We start from the raw sequence: 10839 nt of genomic DNA on the forward strand, positions 1-10839 counted from the left end.
TGGTAAATATTTGTGTATCTAAACAGAGAAAAGTACAGCAAAAATACTGTGCTATAATTTTATGGGACCCCTGTGGTACATGTGATCTGTCGTTGACCAATCACATGCACCACAGGAGTCCCACAGGAAATGTTGCAATGTCATTGAAATGCCGCCTGTGGCACATGACCACACATCTTTCACAGCTTGTCTCCCTGTGATTTTACCCATCAGTTCTGCTTCTGCCCTGTAGAGCCACAGAAATTCAAGCCCTTCCCATATATTGTCTTGTTGATGTCACTCTGGGGAAAGCCTGAGAAGAGATGGTTCTGCATCTTACCGGGGTCTAGAGAAATGAAGTAATTGACCAAGGCTCAGAGCTAGGTTAAGAGCCGAAGTACCTAGGGGTCTTGGTCCATAGTTGGGGTGGCGATGGAGGAGGGATATGGTCTTAGCTCTTCTGGGTGCTCCCAATCTCTTCCCGTCAATCATGCTGACATGGTTTGGCTGTGTCCCCACCTAAATCTTGAATTATAGTTCCCATTATCTCACATGTTGTAGGAGGTACCCAGTGGTAGATAATTAAATCATGGGGGCAGTTTTCTCTGATACTCTTCTTGTGGTAGTAATTCTCATGAGATCTGGTGATTTTATAAGGGGTTTACCCTTTTGCTTGGCTCTCATTCTCTCTTGTCTACTGTTGTATAAGTCATGACTTTCACCTTCTGCCATGATTGTAGGGCCTCCCCAGCCACATGGGACTGTGGGTCCATTAAACCTCTTTTCTTTGTAAATTACCCAATCTCAAGTGTGTCTTTACCAGCAGTATGAAAAGAAACTAATACACATGCTCTAAGGGGCTCACTTGGCCCATTTCTTGCTCTGCCATCTGAGCTGCCCCTTTCACCTGCCCGCTCCTCCCCAGCCCCTCACCATGGATCTATGTCTCTGTAAGGCAAGAAAGCAGATCCTCTGCCCAACTTGAGGCCCAGGCCTTGCGGGTGGGTGGAGATGGTTCCAGGGCATGTCTCCCCAATGCAGCTCTTGCCTCTCATCTCCTTTATCACTGCTAGAACAGCCTCCATGTGCCTGGGGGGTATGCAGGCTGGGGAAATGAGGAAGAGCAGGGTCTCTCTGATGTCCCCATTGGGAGAAATTCCATTCAGCTTTGGAGAGGCTACTAAGCTTTCCATGAACATTTCTGCTTTCCCTCCCCAATGCCCCTTAGCGGGTCTTGTACTTTCTACAAAAATCCCCAAGTGGAAGGGGGAGGATTGTGGGGGATGGGTCATGGGCATGGTATCTAAAGTGTGGTCATCTGGAGATACAGAGCCAGAGGAATGAGGGGTTGTCAGGGCAGGAAGCAGAGATAGGGCTGAGAAGGGAGTAAAGATGGTGTTAGGGAGAGAATTCTACTTTCTTCCTCTTTACCCATCTTAAACTCTGCCCTTCACTCCTTTATTCCAGTTAGGCTGAGAAACCCAGGACAGTTTTGCTCCACTCAACACACCATTCTTCCTAGTACTCCAAATGAGCTGACTGCCTGTCACTGGGTGGATGGTCACTGGTGCCCTCTGGCTTAACTGGGAACTAGTTCTCTAGTGCAGGCTGAAGCAGTTTAACCAATCAGTGCAGGCATGCAAATAAGAAAATCCTGAGTAGCCTTTTCCCTGGCCACTCATCAGCAAACTTTTAACCTCGGCTCTCTGATTGGTCTTTCAGAAGACAGCTTGGGAGTTCAGGCTCAATTATCTTTTTTAATGGACCAGTGGGCAGGGGAGGGAACAAAAGAGTGGATGTTAGATGAAAACAACATAGTTTTCATTCACTTGGGAATGTGTTATATCAGTTTTGCATTATGTTTGACTTCAAATACTTTAACAGTTAGTTGACTTCTGCTGAGTCAGATGGTGTGGGGAGTGGGAAAGCGTGTGAGAAGGGCAGATCAGGACAAACATGGATGGATGTGGCAGCTATCCCCAACAACAGACACTTCTCCACATCATACCTTGTCTTCTTTTAGATTGGTGTCAGAGCCCTCTCTGTTGCCCCCTCCCTGAGACGTGTTCACTGGACCTCTCCAACATTTAGCATCAAGGCCCCTGGGTGTGCCCAGAGCAGGGTTCTGTGTGCACAGACCAGTCATGAAGATGGATTGTTCCCTGCAATAAATATCGACTGATTCATAAATCTGGTTGCCAGATTCTATCAAAGTCGCTGCCTGCGTAATCTGAGAGCAGGAAGACGCCAGTTAATTCTGTACTGGGCTGGCTGTTTCTCAGTGGAAGATGTATAAATGTCGATATCTCTTAGCTCCCTGCAACTTGGGGGCTGCATGATGGGGTCGGGGAGAACAAATCTTCCCAGCCGAGGGGGCAAGGTTCTGAACGATGGTGAAGACTAGGATGATCCAAGGGACAGAAGGTTCCACGGGGCAGGTTGCTGTCCTTTTCCCCTCATCAGCCCCTGGTCTCCTTCACTTCGACCCTCACACTCAGGCTACAAGTAGATTATGTTGAACATCTGGATGAAAAGCAGAATCAGCCAGTCCCTCATCCAGATGTTTCTAAATACCTAGAGCTTTGTACAGAGGAAAAAAGGAAACCATCCTGACAATGATGAGCTTCCATAGTTTATCCACATAGTGAACATCAGGTAAATACAGTCTTAGGGGTCCTTAATTACTCTTTCCTAGAACCCACAAGCCCCTAGTGAGGGAAGGCAGAAATTCTTGCTGTCACATTCCCCTTGGATGCCTGGGGAGGTTTCTCCTTATACTATGGCCAGCTCTGTGGCTAGAATAATAGGGTTTTGTTTAAGGCAGGAGAGAGAAGGGAGCTGTCCCTCACTCTACCTCATTTCTTCTCCTCAATCCCTCTGGCCCTCATACTCATTTCCCTGCTCACCTTCTCTCTCACTCATTCATTCTCTCAGTCATCCTTTCATTTTCCTAACAAATACTTGCTGAAGGCCAGCACAGCAGCTAACACTTAAAATCCCAGTGCTTTGGGGGGCTGAGGTGGGAGGATTGCTTGAGGCCAGGAGTTCAAGACCAGCAAGACCCCATCTCTACAAAAATATGCTGAGTGTGGTGGGGTGCACCTGTAGTCCTAGCTATTTGGGAAGCTGAGATGGGAGTCCCAGCTATTTGGGAGGCCACTGAGAAACAGCCGGCCCAGTACAGAATTAATTGATGTCTTCCTGATCCCAGGGCTCAGGATCAACAATCCAAACTGCTCCCTTCTGTAGCAGTGACTCCAAGAAACCTTGGCAGGGGTGGAGTTCCTCATGCCACTTAACTGAGAGGCACAGGAGCTGAGTGTGGCCAGTCTGGAGGCTTGGGGAGGGCCTGAAGTAGATCCAGCTGCTGAGGACATGGGCTCTAATATCCAGCTTTCCTATCAGCTCTGTGGCCTTCAGCAGGTCCCACTGTATCTTTGCCAGTACAATACGGGTACCAGTAGTAATAGTTTCTGCCTCACAGGATTGCTGTAGGATAAAATAAGTTAATACATATGAGAGTTTGTGGGGATGTTTCCCCCTTCATCCTACTGATTCTCTGATTCTCTAACATTGACTGGATGTCTTGGAATTCAGTTCAAATCTGATGCTAACTATCTGGAGTTAGTGTCAGACTCCACAGGTTAAGAACTCAGTCTCATAAGACTGCCTGCACTTCTCCTGCCAGTCACAAGTATCAGGTTCTCAGGTTATCCTCACTTCTGTTCAACTTGGCTGCAAGATGAGTCACCCAATGGGTTCATTTTGCCCACTGGCCAGATAGAGCTGATTTATTAAGATAGGGGAATTGCAATAGAGAGAGTGTAATGCACCTAAAGCTGGCAGAACGAGAGACCAAAGCCTTACTATGACTCAAGTCAGCATCCCTGAAAATTCAGAGGCTAGAGTTTTTCAAGGATAGTTTGATGGGCAAGGGAATGGGTGCTGCTGACTGGTTGTGGATACAATCATCAGAATGTGGAAAATGGTCCTTGTACACTGAGTCAGCTTCTGGGGTAAGGGCTAGAGGACCAGTTGAATTGTGGGTCCAGGTGAAGCTATCAAACATCAGAAATGCAGAAGCCTGAAAAGATTTCTCGAAAGACCAATTTTAGGTTCTACAGTAGTAATGTTACCTGCAGGAGTAGCTGGAGAAGTTGCAAATCATGTGGCCTCTGTAATAATGGCTGGTAGTTGTTTATGTCTACATCTTAGCAGAATTCTGGCTCCTCTCATCCTTCTAACATGGGAGTCTTTCATCATTTTACAAAGGTGGTTTGGTTTTGGGGAAGAGCTATCATCATTTAAACTATAAACTAAATTTCTCCCAAAGATGGCTTGGCCCAAGCCCAGGAATGACTAAGGGTAGTTTGGAGGTCAAAGGCAAGATGGGCATTGGTTAGATCAGATCTGTTTCACTGTCATAATTTTCTCACTGTCATAATTTGTACAATGGCAAAATTTTGCAAAGGGCAAATTTCAGGGGTTCCCACAATCCCTCTACCAAAATTTCAATGATTTGCCACAATAATTCATAGAACTCAAAAAAATGCCATACTTGCTATTACAGTATATTACAAAGGATACAAATGAACAGCCAGATGAAGAGGTTCATAAGGTGAGGTCCTGAAGGGTCCTGAGCACAGGAGACTCTGGCCCCATAGAGTTGGGATGCACCATCTTCCTGCCATGCAGACATGTGTGCCAATTTGGAAGCTATTTGAACTGCATCATTTAGAAATTTCTATGGAGGTTTCATTACATAGGCATGCTTGTGACCTTTGGTGATTAACTCAATTATCAGCTCCTCTCCCCTCCCAGGAGGTTGGGAAAGGTGTTGAAAGTTCCAGATCCCTCTGGTCACATGGCTGGTTCCTCTGGCTACCAGCTCCTATCCTGAAGCTATTTGGGGGCCCAAATATTACCTCATTAGTATGAACTCAGGTATGGTTGAAAGGGGCTCTTTATGAATAACCAAAGATGCTCTTATTACTCAGGAAATTCCAAGGCCATTAGGAGCTCTGCGCCAGGCACCAGGGACAAAGACCAAATATACTGATGGGGTTTGACTTCACAATTTTTGACTTTATGATAGTGCAAAAGCAATACTCATTCAGTACACTCCTTGCCTTACCATGGAGTTGTGTTCAACAAGCCCATCGTAAGTCGAGGGTCATCTGTACTGTACTTTTCATTATACTGCAAAGCTGTGACAGTGCCCACACAGTGTATGTTCTCTAGTGTTGATGATTATTTCTACCCTGGGCTGGAGTCCTTGACATCTGTTCTACTGAGGATATATTTTTATTTTTTAATTTTTAATTTTATTTGTAGAGATGGGGTCTCGCTATGTTACTGAGGCTGGTCGCAAACTCCTGACCTCAAGCGATCCTCCTGCCTCAGCCTCCAAAAGTGCTGGTGTTATAGGTGTGAACCATCATGCCTGGCTTCATTCTACCAGGGAGATAAAGTACCTACTGTGTTTTATAGGTCACTTGCTGGTGTGTGGAGGGTACAAAGATCAGTCAGAGATAACCGCTGACATACCCCTCCCTGATGTCCACCACAAACACAGACAAAGGGCATTGGGGCTGGGCTGGGTCAAATGTTCCAGTTGTTGGAGAGTTATGGGAAGTTTACTGGAGAGAGAGGGAGATGGTCTTTGACTGGGTCATTGGAGGATGAATAGAGTAAATACTGGGGCTGGGAGGGTGTTCTAAGAGAGGCATTAGCATGAGCAAAGATATGGAGATGGGAAAGAACCTGGTCTGGAGAACGGGGGATGAGAAAGGGAGCTGAGGCTGGGAAAGGAGGAAAGGATGATGTCACATCGTGGAGGGTCTCAAATGCTGTAGGAGAGACTGAGCCTAATTCTCTAGGCAATAGGGAGCCATGGAGGGACTTGCAGGAGGGGTAACATAATCAGAGCTGAGGTCTATGTGGTCTCTCTGGCAGTGACGCAATGATGGTATTGAAGAGGGGCAAGACAGATGGAGAAGGCGAGGCCACTCCTGAGTCTGAGTGAAGCTGTACAGAATGGACAACGACCCCACAAAAAGTAAAGGGTAGAGTGGGACACACCACCAGTAAAAAGAAGGGGCTGATCCCTGGGGCAAGGCGATGTGGCTGGATATACCATATCTATTCTGGTAGTACCTCAGTTTCCCTCTAGGTAAAAGGAGTAGCTACCTCCATTCAGGAAGGGGCTCATGCAATTTGGAATAAAATTCTCATAAATCCACAGAATATTAAACTTGGATACCCTCTGAGAGATGATATAGTATAAGCATTTATTTCATGGATGACAAAAATGAGGTCTAAAGAAGGCAAGGGGTGTTTTCATTGACACAGGTCTGGTAAAGAGGCTAGCCTGGACAAGCCCACCATTGGTCCCTGAGGGAGCTCTCAAACACACCCCTTCCCCTGGCCCAGCCAATTAAATGCAATGAAAACCAAGTCAATTTCTCAAAACTGTAGCGAGCATCTATTGTATACACACCAGACACCCAGTTAGGCACAGGAGGGTGAGGCACAGTTATGCATAGAATGCCACAGTGTCTCCACCCTCAAAGAGCTGTAGCAGGTGAGAAAAAGAGACAAGCACACCCATAACTACATACAACGTGATGGCACAAGAAGCATCCAACAGCATGGGGTACCGTGCTCAAGCCACCCTGCAAGATATTCTAGAGAGCTCTAGCTCTCCCTCTCACCACGCTCATCTCGTTTTCTGTCTGTGGCTATCTGTTGGCTCTAAGTATCTTTTTCTAATTTTTTTCTTTCAACACACACACACACACAAACACGCACACTCACACACACCCCTCAGCATTAGCATAGATCCTCCTGATTGAATGAATAGAAGCAGATGCTGCAATGGAGAGAAATGTGCGGCTGTAATTGCCATAACAGTTGGAACTACTCATTGGAAATGTCCTCCTTGGCCTGGCTTTGCATCCTGGTTTCCACTGCCCTCTACACACTCGATCACAGCTGGGTGGTTTACAGATACCTGGGTGTATTCTTGCCATTTTCAAACACCTACTTGTCTATGGCCAAGGTGGTGCTAGCTAAACTGAAGACCTACCTCATTCGATGATGCACTTCTGAACTAGGCACTGCTGGAAACTGAGGATCGAGCATTGAACAAAACAGACAAAATCCTTACCCTCATGGAGCTTATGTGGAGAATCAAACAGATACATACAAAATAGATTAGATGGCCAGAGGTATGAAGGAGGAAATGGGAGACCATGGGACTTAGGCAATGGTAGGGCTGATGTGCAATTCTAGTGTTGCTGGGGCAGTCTCTTCGGTCTCTCTGAGAAGGTGATATCTGAGTAAAGATCCAAAGAAAGTAAGCCAAGCATGAGATATCGGTGGGGGGTTGGGGGCAATGCGAAGGCGGAGGGAGATGCAATTGCAAAGGCTGGGAGGTAGGATGGTGCCTGTGGCCTTTGAGGAACAGCAAATCTGCTGATGTGGGCTGGAGAGGAGTCTGCACTGAGGACGGAAGCAGGGGGTGACATCAGCAAGATCAGAGGGCCCGGGTCACACAGGGCCCTGACAGTCATGGCGAGAATGTTGGTTTTATTCTGGGTGAGCACCAATCCCAAGGAAATCCTCTGAAGACCCAAGTTTAAAGGAGAGAGCAGCTTCATTTTTTCATTCTTGGCTGTGTCAGGAATGCGTGTAGGTGGGCCTCCATGGCCCTGCCTAGTCAGCTTTCATGCAGCCCCACTCTGATGCCACCCACGGGCCAGGGTCACATCCTTTGTCCTGGGAGCTTACTGCTGTCTTGGCCTTGGAATGGCTGGTTTGTCCTCTTGGGCAGAGCCAACCTCAGAGGGAAGTGAAGACAGGTCTGATTCCCATGGATCATCTAAGCTGCTAGTGTTACCAACGGGCCTAGCGAGGCTGGCAATGAAATCAGCCATCTGCTGACTTGCTGGCCTCTGGCGTTCCTGACAGCATCCTCCAGCTCCCAGCCATGTATATAACATTCCCTCAGACCTTCTCATGTCTCCCTATCAGGCTCCTTTCCAACCTGCAGAATTTTTAAAAAAATCTCATCTAGGGCAGTATTGGGAAGAGCTTGGGCTTTTGGGCTAGATGGCTTCTGATCCTAGATGTGCTGTGTGATCTTTACCAAGTTGCTGACTTATGAGCCTCAGTTTCCTCACCCATAGAGTGGGCCTAGTGGCACTACTGCCTACCTCATGGGGTTGTTGGCAAGACTGGATGTGATGATGTATGCAAAGGTCCTGGTATGTCACGCGTCACCAGCCCTCAGTGAACCTGGGCTTCTATTATGGGAGCAGCCACAACACTGGGTAGATCCTGGGATCCCTGCCTCCCTGGGTGTCAGGGGGCCAGAGGCCCCAGAGCCTCTATTTGTCATGTCCAAGGCCCGGCTCAGGGCCCAGGGATCTCTGGAGGCAGCTGTGACTCTGCCCCTGCACTCTGGGCCCAGCCCCTAGCTTTGCAGTCACATAGGGACTGTCCTCATAATTTTGCCAGTCTGTGTTGGAATCAGTTTGGCTTCGGTCCTCTCTAAGGTGACATTTGCTGGTCCAATCCTTTCCTGTTTTTCTCTTTGAGTGCATAGTTTCTGCAAGTGTTAAAATATGACCATGTGCAGTAGAGTGAGGAGAGTGCAAACAAGGGATTCAGGAAATATGGGATCTCACCCTGCTTGAGCTGGGGACCTGGGGCAGGCCACTTCTCCTCCCTAGGTCTGAGCAATCATTTCTGTAAAAGCTCCAGTTTGGCCAGAGGATCAAGGGGTCCCGCTGGCTGGGAAAAAAAATCTATTCTGAAGATCAAAAAAAAAACCCTAAATCAAACCCAGATTCTGGTGCCAAAGTCAAAAGCTTCTCATCTGTGAAAAGAGGGTTTAAATTACCCTGTGTTTAAACAGAAGGAGAGAGGGAAAATATTAATGGAGCTTAGAATGGAAAGTCCAAATGAGACCCTGCTCTTCCAGCAATTGAAGCGAGGGAGGGCATGATTATTATCTTCAGCCTTGGAGCATTTTGATGTAATCTCTGATTTAAAAGGTTTTGCAGGTGTGTGTGGCGGGGTAGAGGAATAACTCCCCCTCCTCAATCTGAAGATTCAGAGTAGGTGTCAGGAAGGGGAGGGGAAGGAGATGGGTTCCAGAGTGAGACTCTGGGGAGGATGGTGGGGCAGCTGGGGATATCTGGCCAAAAAGCCTGATTTGAGGGTGGGGGCTGTCCTAGACACTGAGTTGGGGAGTAGTTAGAAGAGGGAAGAGAAATTTTTCAAATCTAGAGACCTTTGCTTTGGAAAGCTTGGCATCACCAGGCCCATGGGGTCTTCAGAATTTGCACTTGCTTTTTCCTTGTCAATGTGTTTGAGCATCACTGCTGGATACTGGGGTGGGGGTGAGGGAAGTATGTTGTGCCAGTGAAAATTGGGCTGGGCAGGACCAAATCAAGGTGTACCAGGGGAAGGGCCTGAGCAGGCCAGAAGAGCATCATTGGATGGGGCAAGAGGTGAGAAAGGGGCCATCTAAAGTCATTTGGAGGGTGGGAATTGTTACCCAGTTGGAGGCCTGGAGAAATCAAATGTGGGCAGAGTGTTCCAGGTAGAGGGGCAGCATCTCAGAGGCTGGCAAGTAGGTATTGGCTAGCAGGACAAGAGGTGCAATGGCAACCATGGCTTCTAGGCCCACTGTTCATTCTTAGAGACCCAGGGCACTCAGAAAAGGCAGTCCTATGTGCAAGGAACTCCATTCCTTGAAGGCACAGCTGATTGGACCAGGATGAACCTCTAACCTATGCTGAGCCAATCACAGCCCTGCTTCTCATAATTGCGAATTTGAATCCTGAGTACTAGTCAGATGGATGACAGTGAGCAGGTGAGGTGACAGGAGACAGCGTGAGAGTGGGAATTGGTGCTAGACAAGGCAGAGCCACCTGCCACCTCGGTGATGGGGCTGTGAGCAGGGAAAGCTGCTGTGCAGCAAGGAACAGGAGAAGGAAGTGGGGCTGGGGAAAGCCCTCGGGACATGGTATAAGTTGTCCTGTTGGGTCCTTATGTTAGCACAAGTGGGTTTCTATTCCTGGCCACCCAAAATCCCTGGGCTAAGACCCCTGGCTTGCTACAGGAGGGAGCATGTGTGTTGGGGTGGTGTCAGGTCTTTAGAAATAAACCTGAGGAGTTTACAGCCAGATTGGGCCAGGCTTTGAGATCACATGTACATTTGTAGGTAGTGACGGGTGTGGAGGAGTGAGTCACTGAAGTTTTTGAGAAGATCTGGAAGCCCAAATGTAGAAAGAAAGGGGTCTAACCCTGAAGTTTAGGCTTCAAGTATCCCCAGCCAGATAGCCCAGGGGTGGGTGACAGTTTGGTCTTCTCAGTGCTCCATGCAAGGTGTGGACCTGGGGCTCCCTAGATGAAGGAGGCACCTTCTGCCAGAGTCCCTATGACACCCCCTCCTCCAGGATTGTCAGTCTTGAGTAACCTCCCACCACCCCATTCCCTCACCACACACCCAATATCACCAGCCATCCACAAGTTCATCCCAACCCAGCTCATAAAAACAAGATTCTTCTCAAGCTCCCAGCATGGTGGCATCAAAAGAGCCCAAGATTTGAATTCTGATAGATCCGGGTTCAAATTCTGACTCACATTTATAGCTGCATGACTTTGAGGAAATCTCTCAACCTCTCCAAGGCCTAGGGTCCTCATCTCTAAACCATGCATAATGGTTTCCTCCTTGGTTTGTTGTGAGGATTAGCCAGCGTGATGAATACGAGAGACCTATTGCATGCCTGGCACATCGTGCAGACTCAGGGAGTCTCCCACAACAAGGTGGGTCTGGTCAAGTCTACC

This window comes from Callithrix jacchus, chromosome 5 (assembly GCF_049354715.1).
Source record: "Callithrix jacchus isolate 240 chromosome 5, calJac240_pri, whole genome shotgun sequence".
Classification (NCBI taxonomy): domain Eukaryota; kingdom Metazoa; phylum Chordata; class Mammalia; order Primates; family Cebidae; genus Callithrix; species Callithrix jacchus.